The sequence below is a fragment of the Phyllobates terribilis genome, unplaced genomic scaffold (assembly GCF_046119375.1).
Source record: "Phyllobates terribilis strain yellow unplaced genomic scaffold, ASM4611937v1 Scaffold_7__3_contigs__length_470593459, whole genome shotgun sequence".
Taxonomy (NCBI): domain Eukaryota; kingdom Metazoa; phylum Chordata; class Amphibia; order Anura; family Dendrobatidae; genus Phyllobates; species Phyllobates terribilis.
The window spans coordinates 69,702,576-69,726,483 of record NW_027362767.1 but is presented as its reverse complement, the minus strand read 5'-3'; the positions used below and the strand labels follow the sequence as shown (position 1 = coordinate 69,726,483).

At 47.8% G+C, this 23,908-nt stretch overlaps 1 protein-coding gene across 1 annotated transcript in view; it reads right to left on the bottom strand.

Moving 5' to 3' along the window:
• Positions 1–23,908, bottom strand: part of CUNH14orf39 (chromosome unknown C14orf39 homolog) — a 44,826-nt gene that overhangs the window by 8,507 nt on the left and 12,411 nt on the right. The gene's annotated exons all lie outside the window — the stretch shown is intronic.

Below are 23,908 nucleotides of genomic sequence, written 5' to 3'. Positions count from 1 at the left end.
CAACCAGAGGTGTGATATTCCACTCCCAGGTAAGGATGGAGTGTGGACCAGGGCTCAGTTAGCTGCACACACACATACACACTCCCCATTTCCGGGGGACAGCTCGACGGTGCTCCCATATAATTGCAGGCACAACTGACCATGTCCCTGACTGGAGTGGGGAGGGGGGAGAGAACCCAGTGATGTAGGAGCAGTAGGGGACGGTTTCTGGAGCATAGGAAGGAGCTCATTGGGTGCAGGTCACCTGAGCTCAGCACAGAGAAGCAGATAAAAGGTGGGAGCCATCTTTAGTCAGGGTTCAGAGTGAGAGAGAGAAGTAGTTCAGCCAGAGAGAGCTGGCAGGGAGCTGTGGCTCAGCTTGAGCTCAGCTCCACGAGGCAGGCCTAGAGAGAAGGCCGGGGCGAGAGAGAAGAAGGGAGAAGGAGAAAGAAGGAAGGAGAAGAGACTGAGGAGTAGAAAGGCTCCAGAAACAAGAAGGCAGGAGGGACCCTAAGAGAGCAGAACGGACAGCAACCGTTGCAAACCCGCGTTATATCGTGTGAAGGGTCAGGCCGTGGAAGGGTACCGGATTCCCAAGTTGGTGGAGGTAAATCATCCTTCAGCCAAGAACCGGAGGTCGTGATCATTTATTGGTGCGACCCCTTGCTACACCCGCTAGGAAGGCACCACATAGGGTCAGGGAAACTGGCGCCAAGTTTTACCAGAGAAGGCCCGAGGTAGCCGGACAGAAGCATGGTCACTGGTGGGGCACGAGAAGCCAGAGAAAGGATAGAAGGGGGTCCTGTGCCATACTCCTGAACTGCCTGGGGGTTGACTGAGCCCCTCACCTGGTGAACGCAGCACGGCTTGGGCAGTCATTGCTGACAGAGGTGACTTGGATATCAACTGAGTAAAAGGCCTGAATTGCACCATTGGACTCTGTGTGATTTATGCTGCGCCTGCACCATCACCCCCAGCATCCACCTACATTGCCCTGAGGCTACACTCTTCCCGTGGGGAGTTATCCTATCCCTGTGCTGCACACCAACACCAGCCTCAGCGGTCTGCCTTGCAGCGGCGGTCATCCCTGACCGCAATCCACGGGTGGCGTAGTCGGACATTCACTAATCTATAAATAGACTGCACAGCATTTGGTCTGACCACTCTGAGCCACGGGATCGGGTTGCCACTACTACCCCCAGCATCACACAGAAGCCCGGTTCCGGGTGCCCCACGGCCCAGGGGGCGAGTCAGCATTGGCGTAGTTGGCAGGATGGTGACCAACCCGCCACAAACGGGTATTGCGTGCCTGAAAAAGACTTTATACATACCTGAGTGAAGTTTCCCGCCATTCGGGGCCATTTCTCCCCAATCGGAGCTGTTTCCCGCCATCGTGCGCCATCTTCGGGACGCCGCGCGGGAAGAAGAGGGGCGTGGACACCAAAAAACACGCGAGACCTGAAGCCCCGCCCTACGTACAGACGCTGCGCAAGGTCCTGGAAGGAGATCCAGCGGACGCCGACGTCATCACCCCGCGACGCAAGGTCCTCACCCAGAGCATCGCGAGCGGAGCCGTGGCCTACAGAAGAGGATCGCCGGAACGTAGGCCACGGTTAACCGGGGGGGAGGAAGACATCAGGAATGGAGAGCAAGATGGCGGACCGGCAGCAGACTAAGCTGCCCAGCATCGGCAGTGCCCCAGCCGTCGCAGGTCCCGACCAGCGCCAGGAGAAGACGCGTGACGCAGGAGCGGTCGCGGGAGCAGGTAAGAGGAGTCTCCCTGTCCCGGACGCTGCCAGCGTCAGCCTGCTCCTGGGCCCCCTGGTGGAGCCGCCGATCCCGGGCGTCATCAACAGCGGCCCTCTCCAGGCCCCGCCGCAAGGCCTACTGCAACGTAGCACAAGGGGCGGGTATGCCCTCAACATCCACCGGGTGGGCGCAGAGAGTCACACTGCTGAGGACCCGGACGGGTCTGAAGATGATTACCAGCAGGAACCACCAGGAGGACACCGCTACTGATGAGCGGCAGCGTACAAATGTATATAGTTACCCGTCAGGGTAAAGAGACTGTTACATAGAGTTACCCAGTAACGGGTCAGTTAAAACTGGCTGAGGACTGGGAGCAGCCAAAGTAATTAACTATCCGGCCGAGGACTGGGAGCGGTCAATTTTGTACATAATTGCACTTCTTAAAGTGCCCCCTACTGGTTTTATAAGAGACCACAACAACAACTGACCTCAGAACAAAAACCCGTTAGAGGTGGCAGAAGACGAGGTCCAGCAGCTGGATCGGCTGCGCCCTGCAGCCACCGCAGGGCCTACGTTGGGGGTTTACAAACGGGTCCCTCATGTTTGTGTTTATAAGTTTGCATTTTGTAGAAAGATGGACACCTGGTCGCAAGGTGCACTGTGACCAGTTAACAAGAGTTTTACATGAAGGGTGTTTACAAGAAAAATGTTTTATATGTGATAGATGTGATTGTAAAAGTGAAAAGAGTTTTATAATGTTTTATACATGTGAAGAAAGTCTTAAAATAACTGCTGAAAGAGAAAATGTGCCAGTAACGTTAAAAGAGAAGAATTGCCTCCCATAAAGGGATGAGTTATAATGGTTTATAATCTTATTTGTGAATGCATTCTAAAAACTTGCATGTTTTTGAATTGCCCGAGGACGTGCTGTGGTTTACCAGGGGGGAATGTAGCGCCCCGAGGGTTCGGTTGCTACAGGGGTATTGCACCTCAACCAGAGGTGTGATATTCCACTCCCAGGTAAGGATGGAGTGTGGACCAGGGCTCAGTTAGCTGCACACACACATACACACTCCCCATTTCCGGGGGACAGCTCGACGGTGCTCCCATATAATTGCAGGCACAACTGACCATGTCCCTGGCTGGAGTGGGGAGGGGGAAGAGAACCCAGTGATGTAGGAGCAGTAGGGGATGGTTTCTGGAGCATAGGAAGGAGCTCATTGGGTGCAGGTCACCTGAGCTCAGCACAGAGAAGCAGATAAAAGGTGGGAGCCATCTTTAGTCAGGGTTCAGAGTGAGAGAGAGAAGTAGTTCGGCCAGAGAGAGCTGGCAGGGAGCTGTGGCTCAGCTTGAGCTCAGCTCCACGAGGCAGGCCTAGAGAGAAGGCCGGGGCCAGAGAGAAGAAGGGAGAGGGAGAAAGAAGGAAGGAGAAGAGACTGAGGAGTAGAAAGGCTCCAGAAACAAGAAGGCAGGAGGGACCTTACGAGAGCAGAACGGACAGCTACCGTTGCAAATCCGCGTTACATCGGGTGAAGGGTCAGGCCGTGGAAGGGTACCGGATTCCCAAGTTGGTGGAGGTAAATCATCCCTCAGCCAAGAACCGGAGGTCGTGATCATTTATTGGTGCGACCCCTTGCTACACCCGCTAGGAAGGCACCACATAGGGTCAGGGAAACTGGCGCCAAGTTTGACCAGAGAAGGCCCAAGGCAGCCGGACAGAAGCGTGGTCACTGGTGGGGCACGAGAGGCCAGAGAAAGGATAAAAGGGGGTCCTGTGCCATACTCCTTAACTGCCTGGGGGTTGACTGAGCCCCTCACCTGGTGGATGCAGCACAGCTTGGGCAGTCATTGCTGACAGAGGTGACTTGGATATCAATTGTGAGTAAAAGGCCTGAACTGCACCATTGGACTCTGTGTGATTTATGCTGCGCCTGCACCATCACCCCCAGCATCCACCTACATTGCCCTGAGGCTACACTCTTCCCGTGGGGAGTTATCCTATCCCTGTGCTGCACACCAACACCAGCCTCAGCGGTCTGCCTTGCAGCGGCGGTCATCCCTGACCGCAATCCACGGGTGGCGTAGTCGGACATTCACTAATCTATAAATAGACTGCACAGCATTTGGTCTGACCACCCTGAGCCACGGGATCGGGTTGCCACTACTACCCCCAGCATCGCACAGAAGCCCGGTTCCGGGTGCCCCACGGCCCAAGGGGCGAGTCACATTCTCCAAAGATGACTCTGATATGGGCTGTATCCCATCGTTGCAGTTGAAAATCAATTTGAAATACACGACCCCAGTAACCAGAAGTTACATGTCTGTGCCGAAACCATTACACCATGTAGTGAAAGAGTATTTACAAGATCTAATCAACAGAGGTTGGGTCCAAAAGTCAAAGTTGTCTTATTCCTCTCCTATTGTTTGTGTTAGGAAGAAGGACAGTACTTTTACCGTGAACTAAACCGAAAGTCAGTAACCGATCGGCACCCGATACCAAAGATTCAAGATATGCTGGATAGCCTATCAGGAAGTACCTGGTTCTCTGTCCTCGATCAGGATAAAGCATACCATCAAGGGCTTGTTGAAGAGTCCAGTAGACCTTTGACAGCATTCATCACACCGTGGGGGTTATATGAGTGGATCCGCATACCGTTTGGGCTCAGTTTAGCTCCAGCAGAATTCCAGAGGAGCATGGAAACATGTTTAGGCAATGTGCCCACAATGCAGAAATGCTCTGGATTTTTTCCTGAGCATTTATGCATCTCCCTGGCAGAAAAAACGCATGCGGATTGTACATGCGTTTTTCCTGCCAGGGACAAGCGGATGTGAAGCGTTCTTCACATGCATTTCCGCATGCGGGTTGTCAAGCGCTTTCCAAGCGATTTTAGCATCACTTGGAAAGTGCTTTTTGTGACCTTAAAGAATGGTAAAAAATAATAAAAAAAGTCTATACTTACCTTCTGATGGCCCCCGCAGTCTTTATTCGCTCCGTCCTGGCTTGCCAGCAGCTCGCGGTACACTGAAGGACTTGCCGTCACATGACTAAATGACGTCAGCGCAGATCCTTCAGTCCACCGCGATCTGCCGGCAAGCGAAGACAAGCGCACCGCGGGCCATCAGAAGGCAAATATAATATTTATTTTTTATTTTATTCTTTTTTTTCCAGGTTCTATGGTACCCGGGTCCAGAGGAGAGTCTCCTTTCCTCCAGACCCGGGTACCATCCGCACATTGAAACGCTTGGATTCCACATGTACAGACCCAGTGATGCGAAATCCAAGCGTTCCAATGCAAGTCAATGGCGGCGAAAACGCAGCGCTTCCGCAAAATAATTGGTAGTGCTGCGTTTTTTTCCGCAATGATAACCCGCAGCGGAAATTTCCGCAGCATGTGCACGGCACATGCAGATTATCATTGGGGAACATGGCAAGCCTTTTACCATGCATTTTTAAGCGTTTCTGCAGCGATTTTGCCGCTGCAGAAACGCTTAAAAAACTCATCGTGGGCACACAGCCTTAGAAGGATTGAGGGACGATATCTGCCAGTCGTACTTGGATGACAATGTGGTACACTGCAAAACCTTCCAGGAGCATGTTGAACATGTGAGGACCGTATTACAACGGTATCAACATAAGAATTGTGAACTGTTCAAAAGGCAAGTCTGATTTCTAGGGAAAATTGTGTCCGGAGAAGGATATACCATGGACCCAGCAGAAATCGCTCTGGTACTGGCCTTAAATGACAAGAGACCCTCTACTGTCGGGGAGTTGAGGCAGATATTATAATTCCTCTCCTACTATCGTACTTATGTTCGGAATTTCTCCAGGATTGCCGCCCCACTATACCTCCTCTTGAGGGTGACGACAGAGACAACAACACCCACGGAGAAAAAGAAGAACGCGGGTAGGACCAGGCTTAAAAGAAACAACGCCATTTTGTCCCAACAGCCCATTCTCTGGACAGCAGACCACCAGGAGGTATTGGAAGAACTTGTAAGACTACCTGGTAAAACCATATATCTTGGAATATCCTGATTTCAATTTACCATTTGTTCTTCACTGTGACGCTTCTCAAGTTGGACCGGGAGCTGCCTTGTATCAGCATCAATATGGAGAATTGAGAGTAGTGTTGAGCCACCCCCGTAGTGTTCGAGTTCGGTTCGGTTCGTCGAACACCCGTGTGTTCGCTGAACTGTTCGTCGAACTGTTCGTCGAACACCTTCGAACACCGTTAAAACCAATGGCAGGCAAACAAAAACACATAGAAACACATAGAAAACACCTTCAAAGGTGTCCAAAAGCTGACAAACTGCTCAGAAGACACAACTAACACATGGAAAAGTGACAAGTACATATAGTCATGCGAAAAGAAAAGAGGTGGAGGAGTAAAAGGAGGGGGAGACACAAATATAGGCTAGTCATGCCCTTCTAAAATCCAAAAAGTGAGAAGCCGACACGTTCAGTCCGCTCCTGCCCGTGCCACCTCCGTGTCGCCGGGTTTGTGCCAGAGCCGCGGTGAACCCTGACGGCCAGCCCCCCTCTCCCAATACTGGTGCCTGTCCGCTGGTGGGTCGAGCGAGCCCCCCTGTGGTGGAGGCAGCTCTAAGCTTTTTAATTTAAATTGTCTCTCTAATTTGAATGAATACACTTTAAATCCATTTACAAGGATCTATTGGAGGGCAAGTCTCATGCCAGCAGCCGCGTAATTCCAGCTCCAGTAGCGTCCACTAAAGCTGCTGCAGTTAAAAAGCTTTTATAAGGATCGAGCTCGGCTGTCCACCGCAAGGCATCCTACTGCCAGTCCCAGCCCCTATGCCTTGGGGTGCCTACTGATGCTCTTCACTGAGTATCCCGTGGTCCCGAAGCATTTCCTTTGAAAAAATTAAGTGTCCAAACTACAGGTGGTGTAGCTTGCTTAACAGCCGTGATAATCCGCTGACTAGCAGACACTGCTTTTAGGCAGAAAGTATTTCCTGGGCTAGATGCAGTTAAAAATTTGTAATTAGATACTCTCGTTGGATGCTGAGAAAGCATTCCATAGAGTCTCCTGGCACGCCATATATGATTCTCTTAAAAAGCTTGGGGTAGGGGTCTAGGGGACCCTTTTATAGCCAAAATCACGGCCCTGTATCACAATACGTCACCTAGGCTGAAGATAAATGGAACTGTAGCACCCTGAGGGCTCGGTTGCTACAGAGGTATTGCACCTCACTCAGAGGTGTGATATCTCACTCTCAGGTAAGGATGGAGTGTGGATCAGGACCCGACACCTGCATGCATTACACCACATTGCCGTGGGGCAGGGCGACCAATATGCCTCTGAGATGGGCACGACAGTCCCTGTCCCTGGCTGGAGTGGGGGGAGGGAACACTGAGGAAGGGGAACCCTGTAGTGCAGGAGCAGGGAGGAAGCAGTTCCTGGGTGCATTGAGAAGGGAGTATAAAAGGTGGGCACCATCTTAGTTCAGTGCAGAGAAGTCTGAGCAGAAGTGGCAGGGAGCAGGGGCTCTGCATGAGCTCTGCTCCGGAGGTGGGCCTAGTAACAGAGGCCCAGGCCTGGAAGAGGGAGAAGGAAGGAAGAGGAGCGGAGAAGGCTCCAGGAACGAGGAATGAAGGGATCCCAGGGGTGCGGACGGGCGAGTCGCCACCGCACGCCCGAATCCACCTGCGTGGAGGGGTCAGGCCAAAGGGGGAGACCGGTCCCCGAAACTAGTGGAGGCAGGAAACGACCCTCAGCTAGAAACCGGAGGCTCTGACATTTTATGTGGCGCAGCCCCTCGCTACACCCGCTAGGAAGGCACCACATAGGGTCAGGGAAACTGGCGCCAAGTTTACCAAGAGGAGGCCCGAGGCAGCCGGACAGAAGGGTTGGTAAGAAAGGCCAGACAAAGGACACACAAAGGGGGTCCTGTGAAGCGCTCCAAAGTTATCTGGGAGTTGTCTGAGCCCCTCACCTGGTGAGCACAGTACGACGTGGGCAGCCGTTACCTGCAGACGTGGTCTGGATAATAAGAACTGTGAGTAAAGGCCCTGGACTGCATCACTGACTCCGTGTCGTTACTGCTGCTGCCCTGCACCATCACCCCCATCCTCCGCATACACTGCCCTGAGGCTATACTCCTCCCGTGGGGAGTTATGCTACGCTCTGCTGCACCCACAACACCAGCCTCAGCGGTCTGCCCTGCAGCGGCGGTTCACTCTGACCGCAATCCACGGGTGGCGTAGTCGGACATTTAAACATCAAAACCACATAAATAGTTCCGCCACTGGTTTGACCACCCTGAGCCACGGAACCGGGTCGCCGCCACGAAGACTACAACCACCAGCATCCACCAAAAAGGGTCCGGCTCCGGGTGTCCCAAGGCCCAGGGGGTGCATCAGAACATTTTCATCAGCTTTCACAATCACCAATGGGACAAGGCAGGGATGTCCTCTGTCCCCTCTCTTATACATCCTAGTGACGGAGCACCTGCTCTCATCAATTCGCCATAACCCCAATATTAGGTGGATTGAGGTGGGAGGCACCGAGTACAAGTGCTCTCTATTTGCAGATGATGTCCTAGTATATATCACTCAATCACATATATCCATCCATGCTGTTATGGCTGAAATAGATCACTTTGTTACATGGTCAAATTTTAAAATCAATGCAGCGAAGTCTGAGGCCCTCGATGTCTCCCTCCCCAAATCCATATAGGATTCCATCCAGTCCAACTTTCCCTTTGCCTGGCCCTCACAGGGTATCAAATACTTAGGAATTCCTATTCATAGAGACCTCTCCCATCTATGTTATCTTAATTTTGGGCCCTTTATTGAACAACTCCATACAGACCACGGTTGGCAAGTTAGAACTGTAAGATTCACTACGTGAACCACTGGTGTTTTGTGGAAAAGCACATGTACACTGTGTTCCAAATTATTATGCAAAAAGTGTTTAGGAGTGATAAGGGAAGAATTTGTTTGTTTGTCAGTTAAACTCATTGTTGGTGATGTGTGTCAGGGCTCTTTATATCACTGTAAGCAATTGCAGACACCTGTGCTAATTAGTTTGGCAGGTGTGTCCAATGAAAGGCAAGACTACTTAAGAAGGCTGTCTCACATTATTAAGCAGCCTACATTTTCTGCCAAAATGGGAAAGAAAAAGGATGTGTCGGCTGCTGAGAAGCAACAAATTGTGGAGTGTTTAGGTCAAGGCATGACTACAATCAACATTGTGCAATGATCAGGATGAAGTGTCTTGGCAATCAAGAAGTATGTAGCTGATTCACAGTACACACGTGTGCGTGCTGATAAGGGCAAATTGAGGACTCTTTCCTACAGGCAATTACGTCAGGTTAAAAGAGCAGCGGCAAAAAAGCCTTGTCATAGCAGCAGACAAGTTTTTGAAGCTGCTGGTGCCTCCAACGTCCCCCGAACAACAAGATGCAGGGTCCTTCAGAGGTTTGCAGCTGTGCATACGCCATCCTGTCGACCTCCTCTATCCACTTCACACAAGCAGAAACGGCTCCAGTGGGCTAAACATTACATGAAGACTGATTTCAAAACTGTTTTTTTCACGGATGAGTGCCGTGCAGCGCTCGATGGTCCAGATGGATGGAGTGGAGGATGGCTGGTTGATGGACACCCCATGCAAACACGGCTACAGCGCCAACAAGGAGGAGGTGGAGTAATGTTTTGGGTTGGAATCATGGGGAGAGAGATTGTCGGCCCCTTTAGGATCCCTGAAGGCGCTAAAGATGAACTCCATAATGTATGTGGATTTTCTCAAACAGCACTTCCTGCCATGGTTCAAGAAGAACCGTGTATTTCACAGCAAGATCATTTTTTTGCATGATAATGCACCATCTCATGCTGCACATAAAACATCTGCATCTCTGGCTGATATGGGCATAAAAGGGGACAAACTTATGGTGTGACCCCCATGCTCCCCTGACCTCTACCCCATTCAGAACCTCTGGAGCATCATCAAAAGGAGTGTCTATGATGGCGGGAGGCAGTTCACATCTAAGCAACACCTCTGGGAGGGTATTCTGTCCTCATGCAAAACAATTGAAGCAGAAACCATCCAAAACCTGACAAATTCAATGGACGAGAGAGTTCAGAAGCTCCTTTCGAACAAGGGGTCCTATGTGAAAATGTAACATCACCTAGAATAAAGTTTTGAGTTGAAAACTGTTTGATTTCAGTTTCTAATAACCTGCTAATGCTTATAATTTCAAAAATGACCATTTTTTTGGTCTTTATTAAAATGAAAAGGTTGATCGAAAAGTTTGGGGGATCTAAGAGTGTTGCAACCCAGTAGTCATGATTACTTCGAATTCTGACAATATGAGAGTCATGTTGCAGGTAGTGCAGCAAGAAGGCACTTATGTGTCTTGCGCATCTCGGAGCCCCAAAATTATTTTCCGGGCTAGATGCAGCTAAAAATTATTATTAATTTTAAATCTGGTGGAGCTTAGTATAGATGGCCTAATAGGATCAGTGCTGCACACTGCTACAAAGCCCAAATTATTTTCCAGCCAAGATACAGATAAACATGATTAGTAATTTTAAATCTGGTGGAGCTTATTATAGATGGCCTAATAGAATCAGTGCTGCACACTGCTACAAAGCCCAAATTATTTTCCAGCCAAGATACAGATAAACATGATTAGTAATTTGAAAGCTTAAAACGGTTGGTAGGGTGATTTTAACCAATCATCAAGCTTTTACTCTCCCCAGGATGACACAGGGGTAGAAAAGTCGTTTCGGATCCATGATTTGTTCATCTTTATGAACGTGAGTCTGTCTACATTATCAGTGGAGAGCCGCGTGCGCTTATCTGTCAGCACACCACCAGCAGCGCTGAACACACGTTCAGACAGAACGCTGGCTGCGGGGCATGACAAGATCTCCAAGGCGTAAGTGGCTAGCTCCGGCCATTTATCCAGATTGGAAGCCCAAAAAGAGCAAGGGTCCAGTGACACAGTCATGGCTTCAATGTTTACTTGGAGATACTCCTGTACCATCGTCTCTAGGCGTTGACTATGTGTCAGACTTCTTGTCTCCTGTGGCCTTGCAAAGGATGGGCTAAAAAAGTGGTGAAATGATTCCGCAAAATTGATGTTACCAGCAGATACTGTGGTTCTGTTACGGTTTGAGTGCTGAACACTTGACGGTCCCACGGTTGGCAAGTTGGAACTGTGAGATTCACTACGTGCACCACTGGTGTTTTGTGGAAAAGCACATGTAAGATTCTGCAACAGTCTCTGCTGATACTCCTGCATGCGTGCATCCCTTTCTATGGCAGGAATAATTTCGGCAAATTTACTTTTGTACCGGGGATCTAAGAGTGTGGCAACCCAGTAGTCAGGATTATTTCTAATTCTCACAATTCGAGGGTCATGTTGCAGGTAGTGCAGCAAGAAGGCACTCATGTGTGTTGCGCATCCAGGAGCACCAAGTCCCTGTTGTGTTGGTGGCGAGGTAACAATCATGCTTCCTTCCTCTGTCCTCTCCCCCCAACCTCGCACAACAGAAATGTGATCAAGGTCTCCCTCATCTGATGAGTCTTCCATCTGTTCGTCCTCCACTTCTTCCTGGGCTCCTGCACCTTCCTCACTAGTTTGGCTGCTACCATGCGCCCTGGTAAAACCATCTCCCCCACCCTCACATGCCTGCCGCCTTGGTGCTGCCGACCGTCTGGACCTTGCAGATGTTAGCCCTTCCGCATACAACTCTTCCTCCTCTACTTCCTCCACCACCTCTTGTGCCACCACCTGACTCCGAATTCTGTTTAACATGTGCTCCAGCATGTAAATCACCGGAATAGTCATGCTGATAATGGCATCGTCAGCACTAAACATCTTCGTCGCCATTTCAAAACTGTGCAGAAGGGTGCATAGGTCCCTGATCTGAGACCACTCCTCCAGGGTGATTTGCCCCACCTCTGGATCTCGTTGGCCCAGGCTATACGTCAGAACGTATTGCACCAGGGCTTGTCGGTGCTGCCACAGTCGCTGCAACATGTGCAGAGTTGAATTCCACCGGGTAGGCACATCGCATTTTAGCCGGTGAAGTGGCAGGCCCAACGACTTCTGTAGAGATGTAAGTCGCTGAGCTGCGGGATGCGAACGGCGGAAGTGAGCACACAGCGACCGTGCCCTCTGCAGAAGGCCATCTAGTCTGGGATAGTGGGCTAAAAATTGCTGGACAACCAGGTTCAACACGTGAGCCATACAAGGCACGTGTGTGACATTGCCCCGGCGAAGGGCCGCACCCAGGTTTGCAGCATTGTCGCACACGGCCTTCCCTGGTTTCAGGTCCAGTGGAGACAACCATTCATGAAATTGGTTCTCCAGAGCTGACCACAACTCCTCAGCTGTGTGACTCACATTTCCCAGACATTTCAAAGTAAAAACCGCCTGATGACGTTGAGCCCTACTGCCAGCATAGTAAGGAGGTGTGCAGGATCCCTTCTGCGCAGTTAGAAAGCTTGTGGCATGACCAGACAGGCTTTGGGTGCAGGTGGAAGACCGAGAGGAGGTTGAGGAGGCAGAAGCAGTGGAGGAACTTTGACATAAAGAGGATTGACGCACAACTCGTGGGGACAGCAAGACTTGGACAGCAGCCCCTTGTCCTGCTGTCACCATAGTTACCCAGTGCCCAGTCAGCGACATGTAACGCCCCTGTCCATGCCTACTCGTCCAAGTGTCTGTGGTGAAATGCACCCTGTCACACACAGAGTTTCTCAAAGAAGCGGTGATGTTGTGTGCGACATGCTGGTGGAGCGCAGGCACACCTTTCTTTGAGAAGTAGTGCCGACTGGGCATCTGGTACTGGGGCACTGCGACGGACATAAGGTCTCGAAAATCCTCTGTGTCCACCAGGCGGAAAGGCAGCATTTCTGTAGCCAAGAGCTTGCAGATGGTGAAATTCAACCTCTTAGCTTTCTCATGGCTAGGAGGAAATGGTCTTTTACTTGTCCACATCTGAGGGACCGAGGGCTGGCTATTGTGCTTAGACGGGGTTGATAAGGGTGTCCCCGGCAAACTGCCGGTCTGTGAGGAAGATGCAGGCGGACATGTTAGGTTGCCTTGATCCAAAGGTGGTGCTATCGATGTCGGACAGCGCTCAACACCAGCTGGTGTTACCACCTCCAAAGAAAATGATGACCTGCCAATCACGCTGGCTGTTGCGGGTAAAGAGGTGGCAGGTCTGCGCCCCAAAACAGGTGTGACTGCTGTCCCCCCAGTCACAGAGGATGAAGAGGCCGCGGATGCACAAGATATGGCAGACAGTGGTTGGCCCGGCCGGCTAGGCCGCATTGTAGCACACTGAGCTTCCCACTGCAACTTATGCTTCATGTCCATGTGCCGGTTCATGCATGAAGTACTCAAACTATGTATTTTTTGGCCTCTACTTAGCTTTTGCTGACAAATGTTACAGATAACACGAGTTGGGTCATCTTTATCGATCTGAAAAAATGCCCAGGCTATGCAAGGCTTAGCACCCATGCGACCTGAAGAGCCACCACGACTTGTGGTGAGAGGCAGAGTTGTGTTTGAGGTTGCAGTTGTTGACGTGCTTCCAGTACTACGTCTCTGTCCAGGAAGGCGCAACCTGACCTCGTCGTCACTAGCATCTTCCTCCACCTCCTCTGCTGACCTCATCTCTTGGCTGACTGTGGGTTGACAGTAAGTGGGATCTCCAACCTCATCATCATCACCCTGTGCGTTATCACACCCGTCGTCCTCAGAGCCAACCTGTTCCTGCCCTGACAAAAAACTAAAGTTGTCGCTCCAATCAGGTATTTGAGTCTCATCATCGTCTTCCTCATTGTCTCCACCAACAGGAGTTACAGTTTGGGAATGAGGGTCTACATTATGGTCAGAACCTTCTGCGTCTGGTCCTGGATCCGACTCATAAAGATTCTGGGCATCAGTGCAGATCATTTCCTCGTCTGGATTAACAGAAGCGCTGGAGTCGACCTCTGATTCCCAGGCTATAGTATGAGTAAACAGCTCTGCAGACTCAACCATCTGTTCTACCTCATACTCAGACAGGCAGCTGGAGATTTGGGAGCTGTGAGGAAGCAAGTGCGATTGGGGTGACACCTTTGAGGACTGGAGTATTTGTGATGTTGAAGTTGATGTGGAGGAGAGCCCACTTAAAGGAGCACTTGATATCCGTTGAAGCACCTGCTGTTTTTGTGCCTCATCTGGAATTTGTAGCGATTGGCGTGGCCGTAAGAAAGGGATCTTATCACATTGTCCGCTAAAAGAAGTAGACATTTTAGTTTGGCTGGAAGATGGTCTTTCTTCTGCAGATGTTACTGTTGCTTTAACACCTACCCCACGGACACAACCTTTTTTCCCCTTCCCAACACGCCTATTCCCCTTTCCACCAGCAGCAGGCCTTTTTCCACTCATTTTGGTGGTTAACTAATTCACAACTCTGGAGTTGTTTGCACAAAAAAACAATGGATGGGAACCGAGCAGAGCTGAGTGGCCAAACTGTGGTATTAGGCCAAAACTATTGGCTGGGTTAGATGGAGAAAAAAATTATATTCGATTTGCAACCTGATGGAGGTCAGTATAGATGGACTAATAGAACAAGTCCCACACACAGCTAGAAGCCCAAATATTTTTTCAGAGGTAGATGCAGAAAAAAATTATATTCAGTTTGCAACCTGATGGAGGTCAGTATAGATGGACTAATAGAGAAAGTCCCACACACTGCTAGAAGGCCAAATATTTTTTCAGAGCTAGATGCAGAAAAAAATTATATTCAGTTTGCAACCTGATGGAGGTCAGTATAGATGGACTAATAGAACAAGTCCCACACACAGTTAGAAGCCCAAATATTTTTTCAGAGGTAGATGCAGATAAAAGTTATTTTTAATTTGCAACCTGATGGAGGTCAGTATAGATGGACTAATAGAGAAAGTCCCACACACTGCTAGAAGGCCAAATATTTTTTCAGAGCTAGATGCAGATAAAAATTATTTTTAATTTGCAACCTGATGGAGGTCAGTATAGATGGACTAATAGAGAAAGTCCCACACACTGCTAGAAGGCCAAATATTTTTTCAGAGCTAGATGCAGAAAAAAATTATATTCAGTTTGCAACCTGATGGAGGTCAGTATAGATGGACTAATAGAACAAGTCCCACACACAGCTAGAAGCCCAAATATTTTTTCAGAGGTAGATGCAGATAAAAATTATTTTTAATTTGCAACCTGATGGAGGTCAGTATAGATGGACTAATAGAGAAAGTCCCACACACTGCTAGAAGGCCAAATATTTTTTCAGAGCTAGATGCAGATAAAAAATATTTTTAATTTGCAACCTGATGGAGGTCAGTATAGATGGACTAATAGAGAAAGTCCCACACACTGCTAGAAGGCCAAATATTTTTTCAGAGCTAGATGCAGAAAAAAATTATATTCAGTTTGCAACCTGATGGAGGTCAGTATAGATGGACTAATAGAACAAGTCCCACACACAGCTAGAAGCCCAAATATTTTTTCAGAGGTAGATGCAGATAAAAATTATTTTTAATTTGCAACCTGATGGAGGTCAGTATAGATGGACTAATAGAGAAAGTCCCACACACTGCTAGAAGGCCAAATATTTTTTCAGAGCTAGGTGCAGATAAAAATTATTTTTAATTTGCAACCTGATGGAGGTCAGTATAGATGGAATAATAGAGAAAGTCCCACACACTGCTAGAAGGCCAACTATTTTTTCAGAGCTAGATGCAGAAAAAAATTATATTCAGTTTGCAACCTGATGGAGGTCTGTATAGATGGATTAATAGAACAAGTCCCACACACAGCTAGAAGCCCAATATTTTTTCAGAGGTAGATGCAGAAAAAAAATATATTCAGTTTGCAACCTGATGGAGGTCTGTATAGATGGATTAATAGAACAAGTCCCACACACAGCTAGAAGCCCAATATTTTTTCAGAGGTAGACGCAGAAAAAAAATATATTCAGTTTGCAACCTGATGGAGGTCAGTATAGATGGACTAATAGAGAAAGTCCCACACACTGCTAGAAGGCCAAATATTTTTTCAGAGCTAGATGCAGAAAAAAATTATATTCAGTTTGCAACCTGATGGAGGTCAGTATAGATGGACTAATAGAACAAGTCCCACACACAGCTAGAAGCCCAAATATTTTTTCAGAGGTAGATGCAGATAAAAATTATTTTTAATTTGCAACCTGATGGAGGTCAGTATAGATGGACTAATAGAGAAAGTCCCACACACTGCTAGAAGGCCAAATATTTTTTCAGATCTAGATGCAGATAAAAATTATTTTTAATTTGCAACCTGATGGAGGTCAGTATAGATGGACTAATAGAGAAAGTCCCACACACTGCTAGAAGGCCAAATATTTTTTCAGAGCTAGATGCAGAAAAAAATTATATTCAGTTTGCAACCTGATGGAGGTCAGTATAGATGGACTAATAGAACAAGTCCCACACACTGCTAGAAGCCCAAATATTTTTTCAGAGCTAGATGCAGAAAAAAATTATATTCAATTTGCAACCTGATGGAGGTCAGTATAGATGGACTAATAGAATGATGCTATGCCCAAAAGATTTTACTTCACTAGGTGCAGTAAAAAAATTGGTATTCTATACACAGGTGGTATATCTTGCAACACAGATAGGCTACTCCACTGACTAACGCACTCTGCAATAGGCCAAAAAGGATTAGCTTTGCTAGATTCAGCCAAATGCTGTGAAAAAAACTTGCACATCACTGGCACAGACCTGCCTGGCAAAAATTGAAAGGAACTGATGTAACCTAGTCCTGAAAAGGACTGCAATTACAATTAGTCTTTACTCCCACAATCTATCTATTTAAGAGCACAGACCTGCCTGATAAAAGTCGTAGGAAATGCTGTAACCTAGTCCTTAAAAGGACTGCAATCACAACTATTCCCTACTCCCAAGCTATCTGTAGATTTGTGCGAAAATTGGCTTGAAATTAACAAGGTATAGCGCACACAGCAACAGCGGTGCCGTCTAACACGCAGCTGCAGCAGTGAGAAAATGGTGGCGACGGGGAAAATGGCTTGGTCTTATAGGGCAAGGACATGTGACATACACTGCCAATGACACATGCCCTTGCTTGTGTGAAAAACAGCAGTTCGCTCCGTGTGTGCGCTGCTGATAGGCTGACAGACTGCACCTCCCCACTGCAAATGCGGGAAAGAGAAAAAAAAATGGAGATCTTCATTATTCCTGCAGAGATCCATCCCCTGCCCCTCCCCCCACCCCGCTGTACACTCAAACTGCGTATTAACATTAATTTTCATCATTACTGAGAAAAAATCCAGTTATGATTTTGGTGCACGAACAGTTATCGAACATAACCTCGAACAGCCGAATTTTTCTCAAATCGTTTGTGTTCGCCGAACGGCTCGAACACCGCCCAAAACAGCTCGAATTTGAGATTGGCGAACAGTTCGAGTAGAACAACGCTCATCTCTAATTGAGAGTCATCAGTTATGGTTCTAGAACATTGACAGACGCCAAGAAGAATTTCCATCTACATTCCGGAAAATTGGAGTTCCTGGCATTGAAATGGGCTATCTGTGAACGATTTAGAGATTATCTCTACTATAGCAAAGAGTTTGAGGTATACACTGACAACAACCCTTTGACATATGTCCTCACCACAGCCAAACTGAATGCAACAGATGGGTCGCTGAACTAGCTGACTTCAATTTCAGCATCAAGTACAGGCCAGAAAAATGCTATGCGGATGCTGACGGATTGTCAAGAATGCCTCTAGAGCCTGAGGAGTTCATGCAAGAATGCTCGGAGGAAGTCAGTCTGGAAGCAATTGAGAGCACTTCCCAAGCAGTACAAGCTTATCAAGAGGAAGACACACCATTGTGGTGTCCGTTGACAGTGGAAACCACCATAAAAGCAAGAGAAGATCACCCCCGGTCTATTCAACAATTACCAAAAGGGAAAATCCGTAGAGCACAACGGGAAGATCAGATAATTGGTAGAATACTACTTTATGTGGACCAAAATCAGTTTCCAAGTAAACGGGAGAGAGATGAGTCACTAGCAGTATCTGTTTTAGTTAAAGAATGGACAAAGCTCTATCTCAGTGAAGACGGTATCCTGTATCCTAAAGGAGGACAAAACTGGCAGTTGGTACTACCCAGAGTATTCCGTAGGTTGGTCTTCAAAGAACTCCATGAAAACATGGAACACCTGGGAGTGGAAAGGACAACAAACTTGATCCATGAACTTTTCTTTTGGCCGTACATGCAGAGAGATATTGAGAGGTACGTGACCAGGGAGTGTGGGTATCTGAAAGATAAACGTCCCAACACATCAACCTGGGCACCCATGGGCAACATCCAAACTACGTATCCATTTGAGATGGTCTCAATAGACTTTTTACATCTCGAGACGTGCAATGGTGGTTACGAATACATCTTCGTGGTGATGGACCATTTTACTCGATTTGCTCAAGCATATGCCACCACCAATAAAGCGGGTCGAACAGCGGCAGAGAAGATCTTCAATGATTTTGCTTTGAGGTTTGGGTTCCCTACGAGGTTACACCACGACCAAAGAAGAGAATTTGAGAACCAGCTCTTTGCCAAGCTAGGAAAGTACTGTAGAATTCAGAGATCCCACACAACACCCAGAGGGTAATGGACAAGTGGAACGTTTTAACCGGACATTATTTTCGATGTTGCGCACTTTAACAGCTGACGAGAAGAAAGACTGGAAGAGTTCTCTGCCAAAAGTGGTACATGCCTATAACTGTACAAAGAGTGATTCAACGGGTTTACTCACCCTTCTTCCTATTGTATGAATGATCACCAAGACTGTGAATCGACATCATGTTTGATACTCCTGTGTCAGAGACTTACAGAACGTATCCAGAGTACATTCGGAAATGGAAGGAATGGATGGCAGAGACATACAACATAGCGTCCAAAGTGGTTATGCAAGGACAGAGCAAGAGTAAGGAGTACTATGATTGAAAATGTTTTGGAGCAGAATTGGCACCGGGAAGCCGGGTGCTAGTCAAGAACGTACATGAGAAAGGTGGTCCAGGAAAACTTTGATCGTACTGGGAAGACAAGGTGTATGTGGTCGTAAAGAGGAAAGCCGATGACAGTCCAGTGTATGAAATCCGATTGGAAAGAGGGGACAAGAAAACCAGAATAGTTTTTTGGAATTTATTACTACCCTGTGATTATCTCCCACCACAACAAGACGTCCCAGAAGCAGACCAACATCGACCGAGATTGGCTAAGAGACCACCACAGGTTGAAGCTCCGGTGGTGGATAGTGACCTTGAAAGTTCCGATGAAGAAGAGCTCACCATTGTATTTCTCGGACCGGCAAGGAGAGGGATGTACCATCCTCAGGAGAGTGAACTAAGTCCCGAGGCTCCAAAGTTTGCACCAAGGAGTACAGATGAAGTCCAATTCAGATCTGATAATCAAACACCGGTCACTGGATAGACTGATCGATGCTCAGGAAAAGCGGAATTACCAGACCGTATGGAACCAGGCAATTCCAGAGAAGTACAGGAACTTACAAAGGCAGTTCCGGGAGCATCTGAGGAAGCACGGCAAATGAGTGCAGCGGAAGAAACTCCTGTGGCCGAAGAACCTGTGGTATCTGAGGAACAACCCACCAGGAGGATGTCGACTCGAGAAATGAGGAAGCCCGTGATGCTGACGTATGAGATATTTGGTGAACCGAGTCAAGTGCCAAGGACTGTTGACTGGAAACAGGTATCTATGCCTACGGACCAGGTAAGCCCACTGGAGTGGTATTCACCACCGAGAGGCAGTATGGAAGATGTTGTCTGGTGAAAAGATTTGTTTTCATGCTTTGATTTTCCTTAAAAGACTTTGTAGAAACAAAGAACTGTTAAAGCCTAGTGAGTGTAGCGTCGGCGTCCCTGCCTCCTGCTAGGCAGAGACGCCGTTCCCCTCACCTCCCTGCTCCATCCTCGGCGTCCTCTTCCCGCGCTGCTGGCAGCGCTCGCTGCTTCCCGGGCACTGTGCTTAGGGCGCGCTCCCTCTCTCTTAAAGGGGCCGCGCGCGCCGTCCTAAGGAGTCCCCGGCCAATTGTCGGTGGAGCTCCCGAGCAAAGTTGTTGCAAAGCCTTTCACCTCTGCTTCAGCCCTCAGGTCCCGTTGCCAGTCTGTTTTCCAGCTCTGTCTACCTGCTTGCATTCCCTGTGGTCCGACAGTTTGTCTACCAGCATCCGCCACTCTGTCTATGGACCAGTCCGCCTGCGGATCAGGAGGCACCTGCCTGATACCTGCCTGATACCTGCCTGATACCTGCCTGAGACCACCTGCCAGCCAGCCGAGAGACTCTTACCCGCTCACCTGGGAGCGCTCACCTGCTACCCGCCAGCTAGCCTACCTGGAGGCTCTGCCGTCACTTGCTGTGACCACCTGCCAGCCAGCCGAGAGACTCTTACCCGCTCACCTGGGAGCGCTCACCTGCTACCCGCCTGCTAGCCTACCTGGAGGCTCTGCCGTCACTTGCCGTGACCACCTGCCAGCCAGCCGAGAGACCCTTACCCGCTCACCTGGGAGCGCTCACCTGCTACCCGCCTGCTAGCCTACCTGTAGGCTTTGCCGTCACTTGCCGTGACCACCTGCCTGTCTAGAGACTCTTACCCTGCTGTCACTTGCCGTGACCACCCGCCTGTCAAGAGACTTTCCCGTCACTTGCCGTGACCACCTGCCCTTCTACCCAGAGACTGTTCCTGTCACTTGCCGTGTCTACCTGCCCGCCTTCCCTGGGAGCCACCCGCTTCCTTACAAGGACTGCCCCTTTGTATAGTAGCTCAGAGGTTCCACCTCCCAAACCCGTTACAGTGAGAGAGAGCTGGTTGAAGACATACGAAAAGCTCCAGCTGAAGAGACGCTGATTGTGTTAATTGCTTATTTCTTTTAGGAGTACTACAAGAAAAAGGTCGTAGAATAGGTTGTTATAAATGTTTATAAATGTTATGCCAATTTATATATAAAGTTACTCAACTTTCACCACTGTTTCAGAATTGGTCAGATTGACCAATTAAGACGAATGTCGAGGATGACATTCAAAAGGAGGGTAGAGTGTGACATGCAGAAATAATGCTGTTGCTTCAAAAGCATCAAGCAACTGTTAAAAATAACACAAGCACAGGAGACAGGAAGTGCTGTGCTTCAGAAGCATCCAGCAACTAGAGGGGTTAACACAGTCACAGGTGACAGGGAGTGTTTTAGCAGAGCCCCAGGGGGATTGTGGGGAACTTGTTAATGTAGTCTGGCTGAAGCCGAAGAGAAAGGTGGTGTGTTATCTGGATCTGACAGAAGGCAACTGAACAGGATTCAGATCAGGAGAGAAACTAAACACAGGTCAGATAAACTCCCTGAACTAACAGTGCAGAGTATTATTGGGCAGGAAGATAAGGACTGGAAGGAATTGTGTCAAAGGGATCATCTCCCTCATCAAACCCTCCCCCTCCATCTCCATGCAGGATAAAAGAATGCTGTGTACTATTGTGTCCTTGTGAAGGAAAATCCTATGGTTGTGTATGCATAGAAGTGTGCTGCTATGAGATCTAATCTATGCTGAATTATGCTACTGAAGAGACTGTAATACTGTGCCTTGTGAAGAAACTACTGTATTGTTACTGGAGCCAGTTGCTCAAGAAACTCAGACTGTACTGTAATGAAGATTGTTGATGTAATATCCCTGAATTACACTGGCCGTGCTTCAGATTAAATTTCACTGTTAAACTGTTGAAAAAGACTCTTGTCAGATGTGTCTGGTCAGCAACTGAATCTATCCTGTGCCTGAGAGAAGCTGCAGCCTATGGTTGCCCTGAGTAACTGTTCCCCCAGGATTCGAACAAATTCATGAAACCCGTCTCACCCTATCTGAACCTAGCGGCGTGTGTGTAACATGTACCAGTACCAGTGGCCATCCTGTCTGTTGTCCAGAGCCTCACAGTCTGCACCAGTACCAGTAGCCGTCCTGTCTGCTACCCCTAGCCACACAGTCCGTACAAGTACCAAGTGGCCATCCTGTCTGCTACCCAGAGCCGCACAGTCTAAACCCACACCAGTGGCCGTCCTGTCTGCTATAGCTGCACAGTCTGTACCAGTACCAGTGACTATCCTGTCTGCTATCCAGAGCTGCACAGTCTGTACCAGTAGCAATGGCCATCCTGTCTGCTACCCAGAGCCGCACAGTCTAAACCCGCACCAGTGGCCGTCCTGACCTGTCTGGGCTACTCTATCCGAACTATCTCTGACTCTTGGGGTCAGCTGCTACTGGTCCAGACTCTGCCCTGGAGTGGTACTTGACGGCTACCTGCCACACAAGCCTGACCTCAGCATCAGAGACTCCAGTGAAAACCAGGTAGCTGTTTAGTTACGCCCCTCCAGAGTAAGCCCGGCACGTGGCGCAGTGGGTCTACGATCCACAAGTGTTACAGCAGTGATAATCTCCTGCTGATAAAACACTGATTTTATTGAAACAGCAACACACATCCCAATAAGTGATACATCGCTGAAATCATGCGCTTTGCCCTTCCATCATGCTACTCTTAGATTACATAGCAAAAACCTGCTGACTGATTCCCTTTAAGGAGTCTGATAGAGCATACCATTATTTGGGGTTTATATGGAATTCAACATACAGGGTCTGTGGCTGCCATAATAAAACTTACATGAATCCATAATGCACCAAAAACATGAGCACTATAAACAGTAAAAATAAATATTCATACTTCTTAATAAACTATAGCACTCCAAAACAATAGTTTATTAATTGAATGACCTTATATTAACATTTCAATCCAAACTTTAGAAAAGTTTTGAAAAATTGTAACCAAGTCAGTTTTTACTTATTTGAACAAATGTGAGCGAGCCTAGTACACAATTGTTGCGCACTGTGTGGTTATTATTTTTAGGATCAATCGCTGTTTTGCAAAAGTTGATTGCCAATGTTGAGTTCAATAATGTTGTAGCCCACTCAAAAGAAAAAAAATACATTTTCAATAATAAATCCAGCCTCTCTTGGGATTCAATTTCCCTTTCACTTGAAAAGGTATGTACCATACTGAAGAGGCTCCTAAGTGGTTTGCATCAATTCCTCTAACACAATCAACCTCCTGAGACTCATCCGGCCCAAACCAAAAAAGCTAGTTTTAAATTGGTTGGTATTATACATAATATAGAGTGCAACGGTGTACATCTGAAATTGATGAAAAACATTTGTTTAATAGTTTGAAATATGTACTGTATTTTACAACAATAATTTCAGAAGTTATCTGGCAAGATATATATATATACACTGACGAGCAAAAGGGTAACAATGTTCTGAACTTTTGACTTTCAGGCTCCATAGCTCATCACCCTCTACTGCTTTGAACTCTAGACTACCTTCATTTTATAGACACTCATCTTGGCTATCTCATATATAAATTTGACTTGCAACTAATGATGGTAGTCTCACTTTCAAAGCAATAATGTATGGTGACATATGAAGCCTGAAAGTCAAAAGTTCACAACATTGTTACCCTTTTATTCGTCAGTGTATGTATGTGTCAAATTGTGTGAGTTCATTTCACAAACATTTCCAAATTACAATCATAATTATCTATTAGTCTGTGTTCACATCACAATTTCCTTTCTGATTTTAATTAATTACAAGCACAGTAGTTAACATGGATCCATTAAAATATATGGACACCTTCAGGGGCACTTTTTTTTACTTAAATCCATGTATTTTGGGATGAAAATGATTTTTGCAAATGGATTTCATTAAAAATATTTCACCGTTTGGCTTTTACAGGTCTCCCTGCATGTTGCTGACTGCACAATGAATTAACTCAGAATCTGTCAGTCAGTTTGTTCTGACGGTGAGTTCTAAGGGAAGGTTTCACACATCTTACTTTTATGATCCGTGTACAGACTGGCTGTCGGGTGTCCTGACCCGAGCAAAGCTGCAAAAGAAATACATGCTGTCATGTTCGGGTCAGTAGAGCCGACGGCCAGTCTAAGCATTGCTTTGCAATCCTCATCCGAGTTATACTGCCTTGAGTCTCTTCCCTTAGGCCGTGGAGTTTGGGTCAGGAGTCTTGCGGCCCGGTCATTATTTTGTGGTCCGTACACTGAACTAGAAAGTCGA